The sequence below is a fragment of the Rhagoletis zephyria genome, unplaced genomic scaffold (assembly GCF_001687245.7).
Source record: "Rhagoletis zephyria isolate East Lansing unplaced genomic scaffold, Rhagoletis_zephyria_1.1 Rzeph_scaffold_06427, whole genome shotgun sequence".
Lineage (NCBI taxonomy): Eukaryota > Metazoa > Arthropoda > Insecta > Diptera > Tephritidae > Rhagoletis > Rhagoletis zephyria.
The window spans coordinates 24,409-34,821 of NW_016163510.1; the positions used below are offsets into that span (position 1 = coordinate 24,409).

At 40.2% G+C, this 10,413-nt stretch overlaps 1 long non-coding RNA gene across 1 annotated transcript; it reads left to right on the forward strand.

Moving 5' to 3' along the window:
- The first annotated feature begins 5,875 nt into the window (after positions 1-5,875).
- Positions 5,876-6,281, forward strand: LOC108373156 (uncharacterized). Its single transcript, XR_001848935.1, has 2 exons — positions 5,876-5,917; positions 5,978-6,281. It is a non-coding gene; the product is annotated as an uncharacterized LOC108373156 (long non-coding RNA).
- Positions 6,282-10,413: the final 4,132 nt, after the last annotated feature.

The following is a 10,413-nucleotide window of genomic DNA, read 5'->3' on the forward strand; positions in this document are numbered from 1 at the left end:
ACATCATGCACTCTATGGCACGAAATGCGTTTTTAGCATTTTTCAAAAATTACAAATTTTGTAAGAATTGAAAAACGCTATTTTCATTGATGAAAAAATCTTCAATATAGTTGATCCAGATGCCCACCACAACTTGGAGAGTCATTCGGCTTCGATGGCAAACCTAGTCTTGGCGAATCTTTGATTTAAAGTAAAAAGCATATAGCTTTGGAAAACAAATAAAATCTTTTCATTATGGGAAAAATTAATATCCAGAAGTAGAAATATTTATTTATTTATTAATATTAAGGGTACTCATATATACGCGCAAGTTTCATATTTGGGCAATTGGGCAACTTTGCGCCACGTGTTTCATGAGGACAATTTAATATTTTACACAATTTCTGACATTTAATTATTTGACTATACTTAATTTATAAAGTTGAACAATTGAAACTCAAATTTGAGTAAATATTTAAGTCTTACCGCAATTATTTCGAAAAAGCGTTGGGCACAAACCAAAATGAATGTAAACAAAATAGCTAATTGAGGGTTGCACAGCACACTGCGCAAAGTTGCGCTCCAAAATTGCCGCGCAAAGTTTCCCTTTTTGTGCAAATGGCTTTCCATACAAATTTTGACATTTCATTTGCGAGGGTTTAAAATTGCACAGTTTGCCCAGTTTGGGAGGGTTTTGCGCTTTTAAATGAGTACCCTTATTATATTTTATAAATTAATTTATAGCGAAATTATATTTCATGCAGCAGATTGTGTTTGTTGAGGGCGTCGCTTAGCAGCTTTATTGCGGCTGCGTTTCTTTATACATTCCAGATAATCCCATTTCACAGCCGGAATAAACAGAATGCGTTTGGAATATACGTTAACATATCATCAGGAACGTTCTAAAGAATAAGTAAACAAAAAAGTTTATTCCAAACGTTCAGAATAAATAAAGAAATGCAGCCTGTATGTTCATCGCTGCAGTCAAGTTATTGCTATAACCGGAGATAGGACAATCCTTAAGTATGTGTTCTATACTGAGGGGTTCGTTACTTTGATTGCCGTTGAGCTACGCGACTGTAGTAATGCTCAGATGTGAATTTGGTTACGCCTACTCTCATTCTTGCTATTGTTATGCATTTTTCGCGTGAAAAGTCCTTATGATAGTTCAGTCGGTCACATCTGACCTTGTGGGCAGTGATCGGACTTCTACCACATTGTGGTAGATCTGCCACTTTTTTGAGCATCTACCACACAAGGTCTGAAATCTACCACATATTGGCGTTTTTGAGTACCTAGTTTTATTTTTGCTCGACATAATTTTCTTAATTTTAAGAGCAAAAATTGTCCAACACTAACCACTATATGGTAACAAGAATGATATAATACAAGATTCCGCATTCCCGCCAACGATGAAATAACCTGTAAAATAGTAAATTTTCTCAATAATAAATTTTTCGACAGGAAACGTGGTTTCATTATGTTAAATTTTAAAATATTTGATTTATAAAAAGAATAGCGAAAAGTAAAAAAACCGGCGATTTTTGTGAAAGTATTAGTAAATTTCAGTGCATCTAAAGTTTCTGAGGCGTTGTTTACATTTACTTGAGAATTGTCAAAATCGGCAAACCCCAAGTAGCGTGCCACATTTGTTCGCTACATCGTGATGTGATAAAAAGAAAAGCTGGCAGCACTCCGCAAGGTTGCAAAAAAATTTATGTTCGAAAAATATCTTGATATGGAAGGAACCGCTTTACACCGTCCAGGAAAAAAATTGCCAAAACTCAACGCAATTTTTAGCAACTTCAATCTTGCACTTTGTTATACTAAAATTAATTTTTTTTAGAGTCTAATTAAAAAGTTTCCAATTTACAGCCCTATTCTAATAAAACCTCACAACTGAGTTGTGAGCAAAACTTTGTGAGATTTCTTGTGAGGTCTATTTTGTGAGGTTATTCTAGCCCACACCTCACAAGAAAAAAGCTCAACAAAATCACCACACGAGGTGAAAAGCATTTTGCAACACATTTGCCATTCCCAAGACAGCCGGTTCTACGTACCGGAATGACTCGGGTTTTACCCGACCAAGGGCTGTTGTTTCGGCGACCTAACCCCGCTTAGATCGGCGATACCCCTCAATCATTGTTCGTCCATGGAGCAACTCCTTGCAGCCGGATTGCTCCGCATCCTTCTTCTCCGGGCAGGCGTAGAGCCCAACCCCGGACCAGAAACGTATTTCTGCTGTGTTTGCCAGAATCGACGCCATCCAAACTCCACTTCGGTTAGGTGCAATTCATGCAACGGATGGAGTCACCTAAGAACCTGCTCTGGTCTTAGGTCTCATCAGGAGTGGACCACAAGCTATGTGGCTCCCTGCTGCTCAAGCCAAACGGCCCAATCAGCCTCCACGGCTACCCGCTCGCGCAACGCACCCAACACCCGAAGAGCCCGCACGGCTCCGAGAAGCTCCTCTGGGCAACAGCAAACCGGTCTACTCACCACGCGCGAATGGACTGCGAACTACAGCGCCCCATGCTGTAGAGCACCACTGACACAGACAACAGCACCCTCATTGCAGCCACCTACCAACAGGCAGCAACAGCAAGCGCGTCAGATGCAACAGCCCCAAGGTAGACCTCACTCCTCCCTCACCCACCGTATCGCGACTAGCCTCCCAAGGCATACGAAACTCCTACAACTCAACTGCAACGGACTCCAGAGTAAGATTGAGGAGCAAGTAGTCTTTATGGGTCGGCATGGCATATTGATAGCTGCGGTCCAAGAAACGAAGTTGCACAGCAACTCAACTCTATTGGGTTGCGCCGCCTACAATGTGCTACGTAAAGATCGCGAGCGAGATAATGGTGGCGGACTAGCGTTCATCTTACACCACACAGTGCAGTATCGGCTTATCGAAGAAGACATCGACCCGAGGGACACCACCCTAGAATGTCAGGGCATAGCTGTCCGGTCAGGCGATGTCGAGCTCGAAATATTCAACGTTTATATACCCCCTGTCACCTGCTGCCCGGCAGGATATTACCCTGACATAGGTGCGCTACTCAGAGGTGAAAACCGAATGGTAGTAGGTGACTTCAACGCGCACCACGATCTATGGCACTCAAGCCTGGCCAATGATCGTAGGGGAAACCTTTTGGCTGAGCAGATAGACGATTCGACATTCTGCACCATGAACGACGACGCCCCCACCAGGATTATGGGTAGCTGCAGCAGCTCGCCAGACCTAACAATTGCTAGCGCTGGTTTGATCAATAGCATCTCATGGCGACCTATGCTAACACTAGCATCAGACCATCTACCCATAGTCATCTCGATCAATAAGCCCACCGACTTTGCTCCCGCGGACCACCGAACCTATACCAACTTCAACAAAGCTGATTGGGACGGCTTCGCGGAAGTCACCGAGAGCAGCTTCGCCGCCCTTCCCACACCCACAAACATACACACTGGCGAACGCCAGTTCCGCAGGGTAGTCACTGCCGCAGCGGCTCGCTTCATCCCGTCCGGACGCATCGCGGAAGTCCGCCCAAATTTCCCGGCCGAAGCAGCTGTACTAGCAAACGAGCGTGACCACCTACGCCAGGTCGACCCCGGGGACCCTCGTCTGAGGGACCTTAATTTGGAGATTCGGCAACTGGTAAATCAGCATAAGCGGAAAAAGTGGGAGGAGCACTTGAAGGCCTGTAACTTCACATCTGGTGTGAGTAAGCTCTGGTCAACCGTGAGGTCCCTGTCCAACCCAACGAAGCGTGATGACAGAGTGGAAATCTCTTTCGAAGGTCGCGCTTCGTCGGACCCGAAGAAATGCGCAGCCTACTTTAGTAGGCAATTCACACTGCACCCTTCGGTAGACAAGGCCAAACGTCGAGTGACCAGGAGGCTGCACAAGCTGCCAAAAAACAGTGCACCACTTGTTTTCACCAGCTGTGAAGTGAAGGGGGCCATCGGGAAGGCGAAAGCCTCCAAAGCCATTGGACCCGACGGAATCTGTATGCTGATGCTAAAACATTTAGGGCCTAAGGGAGTAGCTTACCTAACGGAGGTCCTCAACCTGTCCATGGCCACTCTCATCATTCCTGATGTGTGGAAATCAGGGAGAGTGGTCCCACTGCTGAAACCGGGGAAGCCCGCCAACAAAGGAGACTCTTATCGCCCGATAACGCTCCTTTCCCCGGTCGCGAAGACGCTTGAGGCCCTACTACTCCCATACTTCACTTGCCACCTGACCCCAGCTAAGCACCAGCACGGATTCCGTAAAGTGCACAGCACAACAACAGCACTTAACGCCATAAACACCCAAATAACTCGTGGCCTAAATCGAAACCGCCCCTGTGAGAGAACGGTCCTAGTAGCGCTGGACTTGTCAAAGGCGTTTGACACCGTCTGCCATTCCACGCTACTAGAAGACATCGAGGCCTCCTCACTCCCACAGGGACTGAAGCGATGGTCGGCGAATTATATGAGTGGTCGACAGTCGTCAGTAATCTTCCGAGATCAAACCTCGAAACCAAGAAGGATTAAACAAGGGGTTCCACAAGGTGGTGTTCTCTCCCCCTTACTATTTAACTTCTACATCTCGAAGCTTCCTCAACCACCTGAGGGAGTTTCCCTGATCTCATACGCTGACGATTGCTCGATTTTGGCGTCTGGGAATGGAATTGATGACCTCTGCTCAAAAGTGAACGACTATCTCTCCAGCCTCTCTCGCTTCTTCATTGCAAGGAGCCTAACACTCTCCCCAACGAAATCAACGGCGACCCTCTTCACCACCTGGACGAAGGAGGTCAGGCTAGAGTTAGGCATACACGTCACGTCACACGTGGCTCAATTACGGTCTGGATACTGTAGCCGCCTCAACAGCTACCTGTCCAGACTCGACCCCAATATCCCCAATGAGTGCCCGGCATGTGGAGAATCCCCCCACAACACCAACCACCTCTTCACGTGCCAGCTCAATCCGACTCAGCTAACACCCCTCTCCCTCTGGTCCGAACCCATTGAAACAGCTCGTTTCCTGGGCCTCCCGTTAGTTGAGCTTGACGAAAATGATTGAACGTAGACCCGAAAAAGGTGGGGCTTAGTAGTGCCGCTACAACAACAACAACAAAAGCATTTTGCTGTCTAACAGCTGTTTTAGAGCTGGAAAACTATCGATGGTCGTGGCCATCGATAGTTTCGATGGTCGATAGTCACAACCATCGATAGTATCGATGCTATCGAAAATGTCGACACTATCGATAGTACTATCGATAGTTTTGATTAAAACAGTCCAAAAATTAAACACAACAACTTTTATTGAAAATTNCAATGAGTGCCCGGCATGTGGAGAATCCCCCCACAACACCAACCACCTCTTCACGTGCCAGCTCAATCCGACTCAGCTAACACCCCTCTCCCTCTGGTCCGAACCCATTGAAACAGCTCGTTTCCTGGGCCTCCCGTTAGTTGAGCTTGACGAAAATGATTGAACGTAGACCCGAAAAAGGTGGGGCTTAGTAGTGCCGCTACAACAACAACAACAAAAGCATTTTGCTGTCTAACAGCTGTTTTAGAGCTGGAAAACTATCGTGGGTCGTGGNTAAAGAGTACGCTCACGTATGTCATAATCCGAAAACGGCGTTTTTACGTGTCGAGTATTCGAGCCCAGAATTGCTAACATATGACGATATTTTCTTTTTCAAGGAACAAAAGTTTATCAACGATTTTTAGCTCCAAGTAGCATCTGCGCTCTGAAATATGTATGTTACTGAATAATGTATGTACGAGTGAAAACTATCGATAGTGCTTACAAAACCATCGATGTTTTCGATAGTCAAAAACCATCGATACTATCGATAGTGCCATCGATAGTTTTCCAGCTCTAAGCTGTGTCGTAAATAAAATAAATACAAAAGATGGTTGCTGAAGAACGGGAAAAGTAAATATTTTTGCAATTTGTTTATTTTTTTGATAATTACGGATTTTATTTATTTTCTAGGCGAATTTAAAAAGAAATAACAAAGCAGGAGTAGCTCCAGTACTTCACACAGTTGGCAATCCACAACTTGGAGCAAAAGTTTGTATGGAAATGAAATCCTGTGCTTGCTCTAACTCTTCCGAAACTGCCGCAAAAACAAGCAATAACTCCGCCATTACTGAATATACTTTTAGTTAAAAAAAAAAACTTAACACAGACACTGATAGCGAACGAAAATTAACAAAACATTATTCAATTGCTCAATAAAAATCGGCTGTTTTTCTCTTGTGAGGGTATCATTCGTACATCATAAATTTCCTGACAATTGTGAGCGTATGAGCTTTTGAATTTACGCCAGCATAGGGATAACCTCACAATAGTCAGCAACCTCACAATAGTGAAGTTCTGAACACATTGAAAACGACGAGCTACGGACCACAGCTTCCAGTTTGTCATCTTCATTATCTAAACGCTTTGTCGATGGCGACATGATTTCTTTGAACGCGGCAGCGACATCATGAATTTGTATCAGTTTGACATAAAAGAAGAGGAAGAACCTTATCTGTCGCCAGAAAAATAGAAATAGATCTAATCTGGCCACAACCACAGCCGTCGCGTAGCCCGGTCGTCGCCAAAATAATTATCTACATAAGAGTACGTGTTAAAATAATTTGACAGCTGTGGTTTGTAGCTCGTCGTTTTCATTGTGTTCGGGCTATGAGTGTGGTGATTTTTGTGAGGGCAACAGAATAGGGCTGTTAGGTGATACCTTACAGAATTTCTTAAATTTTTGTACAAAGTTTGATCCAAAGCTTGACATCTACATTTTTTTGAAATCTACCACATTTTTTTCCAGATTCTTCCACAGAATTTTTTTAAGTCCTCTTTCAGACACGTCAAGTCTTGAAAGCAATTTTTTTCGCATTCTCTTTTGTGTTTTCTATTCACAGTATACCAGTAGGAAAGGTTTTTGTTGTTGTGGCTGTTAATTTGGTCCCCATAAAGGACTTGGGGGTTGCGAGCAACTGTTTTGCCGTATTCAGGGTGCTGTGCAGCAAAATAATGTGGTGAAATATTTTAACATCGGATAAATGGCGAGAGAAATACTGTTATGCGCTTTATAAGTAAACATGAACGTAATAAAATGTTTTATACTTCAATACAACTAATTAGCGCTATTTTTGCAATTCGAAACGATCTTAAAAATATTTGTAGTGAAATATGTACTTTATGAGTTAAATGGAAACTATCTTATATGTAAAAATGTATTCCGATTTACTTCAAATACATGAAAAATGTTTATATATGGATCTAATTTTAATAATAATATTTATTACTTTCATCTACATTGCTTTTATTGTAAGATTTCACGAGTAGTTGCAGTTTTCTGCAATTGTGTCTGGCGACTATACACGCTAAAGCTAAATAATTTCACAATTTCTACCCTATTAAACGTTTATATTTTAATAAAATGTGATCAATTACTTAAGAATATATAATTTCCGATCAAACTATAGTACTGAATGCTTGAGAAAAAATTATTTAAATCAAATGATCAATAGTGAACGCACTCGGAGCGAATTTTGGAACACGGAGCGAATTCTGCATATTAACACTAAATAATTTCTAACTTTCTACCACATTATACGTTTATATTTCAATTTAATATGATTAATTACTGAATAATATATAAACTCCGATCAAACTTCACTACTGAATGCTTGACAAACAATATTTGAATCAAAAGATCAATAGTGAACGCGCTCTGAGCGAATTTTGGAACACGATATAAAATATGCATGTTAAGACTAAATAATTTCTCATAAGCTTATCGTCGTTTAAAGTGCAAAACCGCGTATCAACAAAATACAAAACCGCGTATCAGCAAAATGCAAAACCGCGTATGTGAAGTTGTAAAAATTATTTTTTAGAGGGCAAAAGCACTCATATTTGAAAATGGTTCTCTTTTTTATAAAGCAATCTCATTTCTGGCTAGTATAATTCAGGACGAATGGATATGGAATGAGCCAAGAGCTTGTTTCAGCAAATCCAATTTTTGTCAACCAATGTTAGTTACGCGGTTTTGCAGAATGACGATACGCGGTTTTTTACTTTAAACGACGTTATGTTTTAATATAATATAATTAATTACTGAAGAATATATTAACTCCGATCAAACTATAGTATTAATTTTATGACAAACTATTTAAATCAAATTATCAACAGTGAACGCGCTCGGAGCGAATTTTGGAACACTTCATAAAATATTTACAGAGGAAGTATATTATTTGGTAGAGATCAAAATGTATTTAACAAAGCGTGATTGAATTTGACCATGCTCTCAGAAGAACCATCCTATAAAGTCAAATTGAAAAAAAATTTTTATGAATTTTGAATCGTTTGTTTATATTTTTCTACATAATAGTATCTTAAAAGAGAGCCGCACTGAGTTGTCAATAACACCTTGGGCCGTATGCATAAAAACCAAGCAATTACTACTTCTCAGATTTTCATACCTTTCACTTAAATAAAAAATAAATAAATAAATAATAAATAAATAAATTTATTTGAAAAAATAGTGAAAGGTCTGAAATTTTAAGAAAAAGCATTTGCATACGGCCCCTTGTTTAATACACCCATGATACAAATATTTAAAGGTAAAACCGCTTGCTCAATTCGTCGGCCATCATATATTTTTTGAAGTTTGTCTATTTTATGAAATTGAAATTTTGAGAGCAACTCAAATGCCAAATAATAGTAAAACAAAAAACAAATAGATGAAAATATTGAAATTTTCATTTATTTGAGACTGAAAACGAGAATGNGATACAAATATTTAAAGGTAAAACCGCTTGCTCAATTCGTCGGCCATCATATATTTTTTGAAGTTTGTCTATTTTATGAAATTGAAATTTTGAGAGCAACTCAAATGCCAAATAATAGTAAAACAAAAAACAAATAGATGAAAATATTGAAATTTTCATTTATTTGAGACTGAAAACGAGAATGTATTTGTGAGATTGGAAATTTGAGAACATTTTTGTAATGTTAGCAAACTTTAAAAATGTTCAGGCTGCCTTTCAGCGGTTTTACCTTCAGATTTTTGTATCATGAATACACCTTGGTCGAGATATNCGTATTCATTTTTTTAACGATTTTAAAAAAAGGGAGGACAGTCGGATCTACGTAACCAGAACGACCTAAATGCGCATTGAAGTCGGTTGTATTTTTGCTTAAAATTATTTAGAGATTTATCGACATACTTTTTCATATTACTGTTATTTATTATTTTTCTAATTAGTCATTTATATGTTTAGGACTTACTGTGAGTGCATTAAGATTCATTTTGTAAATATGTATGTACATATAAAAAACAATTGGGATATTTTATTTTAAATTATGAATTTTATTCGTGCAATTTTTTATGTTTAATAGTTTTGAGAACATTTTTTGGTTCTGTTGTATTCCTTTAATGCATGCCTTAAACTTTTTTACTTTAAGTTATAATGTTGAAGTGCTTCTGCCTTTGTCAAGCACTTTAGCTAGGTGCGAGAAATTTAGCATATGCGCGTAAGGGCATAGAGTAGGTATACGGCTGTGCTGCCGCGATTCTCCAACATCTTGTCAAAGGAGAAAACATATTGGTGGCGGAATCCATCGTAGTCCGATTTTTCTTAAAATCTTCGAAAGAGCGATCACTGAATCTGAACTGCTATGAACGTATGTATTCAAAGCAAGCGCTGCGTTCGTAGCTACTCGAACTTAATAGCATTTTCGTAGATTTCACGAAAAATCGGACTACGATGGATTCTATGATAGCCTTCGTACGATTATGACTTATGGATCGATTATGGATGGGAACGGAACCTCAGTTTGGTTGCCGATGGGCAGCGCCACTGAAATGAAAATGTTTTTTTTATTATGAATAGCAATAATTAAGTTTCATAAAGTTCAAGGTGGTACAATTTAAAAAAAAGTTGAAAAAAGAAATAAAGTATCTCAATCAAAAATTCCCGGCAGCCACAAAAACGCACTTGCCAATATAGCAACTTAGTTGCCAGCTTTCAGTTGCTAGTTGCCATCGGTAATACCATTTCAGCCACTGGCCAACCAACTGAAGTTCGGTTGTCCTCCGTAATCAACCCATAAAATCGGAATCGAATATGCATTCACGTTCTGCAGAACGATAAATATTTTGTAAATGTGTGCTATGCCCGCTAACGAATTCCAGCCATGTGTGAAATATCGTATGTGAAGCCCCCGTCTGACTTAACGATTCTCAAAGGCATGCCAGAAGATGTTTCATCATATGTTTTCGGCCATCGTCTTATTCGAGTAAGTTCATCGATACCAAAAACTTTACAACCTATATTTGCCAGCAGCCCTTAGTGTTTTTGCCAATGACATGGTACTATTGCACTGTTAATAACCAAATTAAGCCGCAGTTGCATTCACAC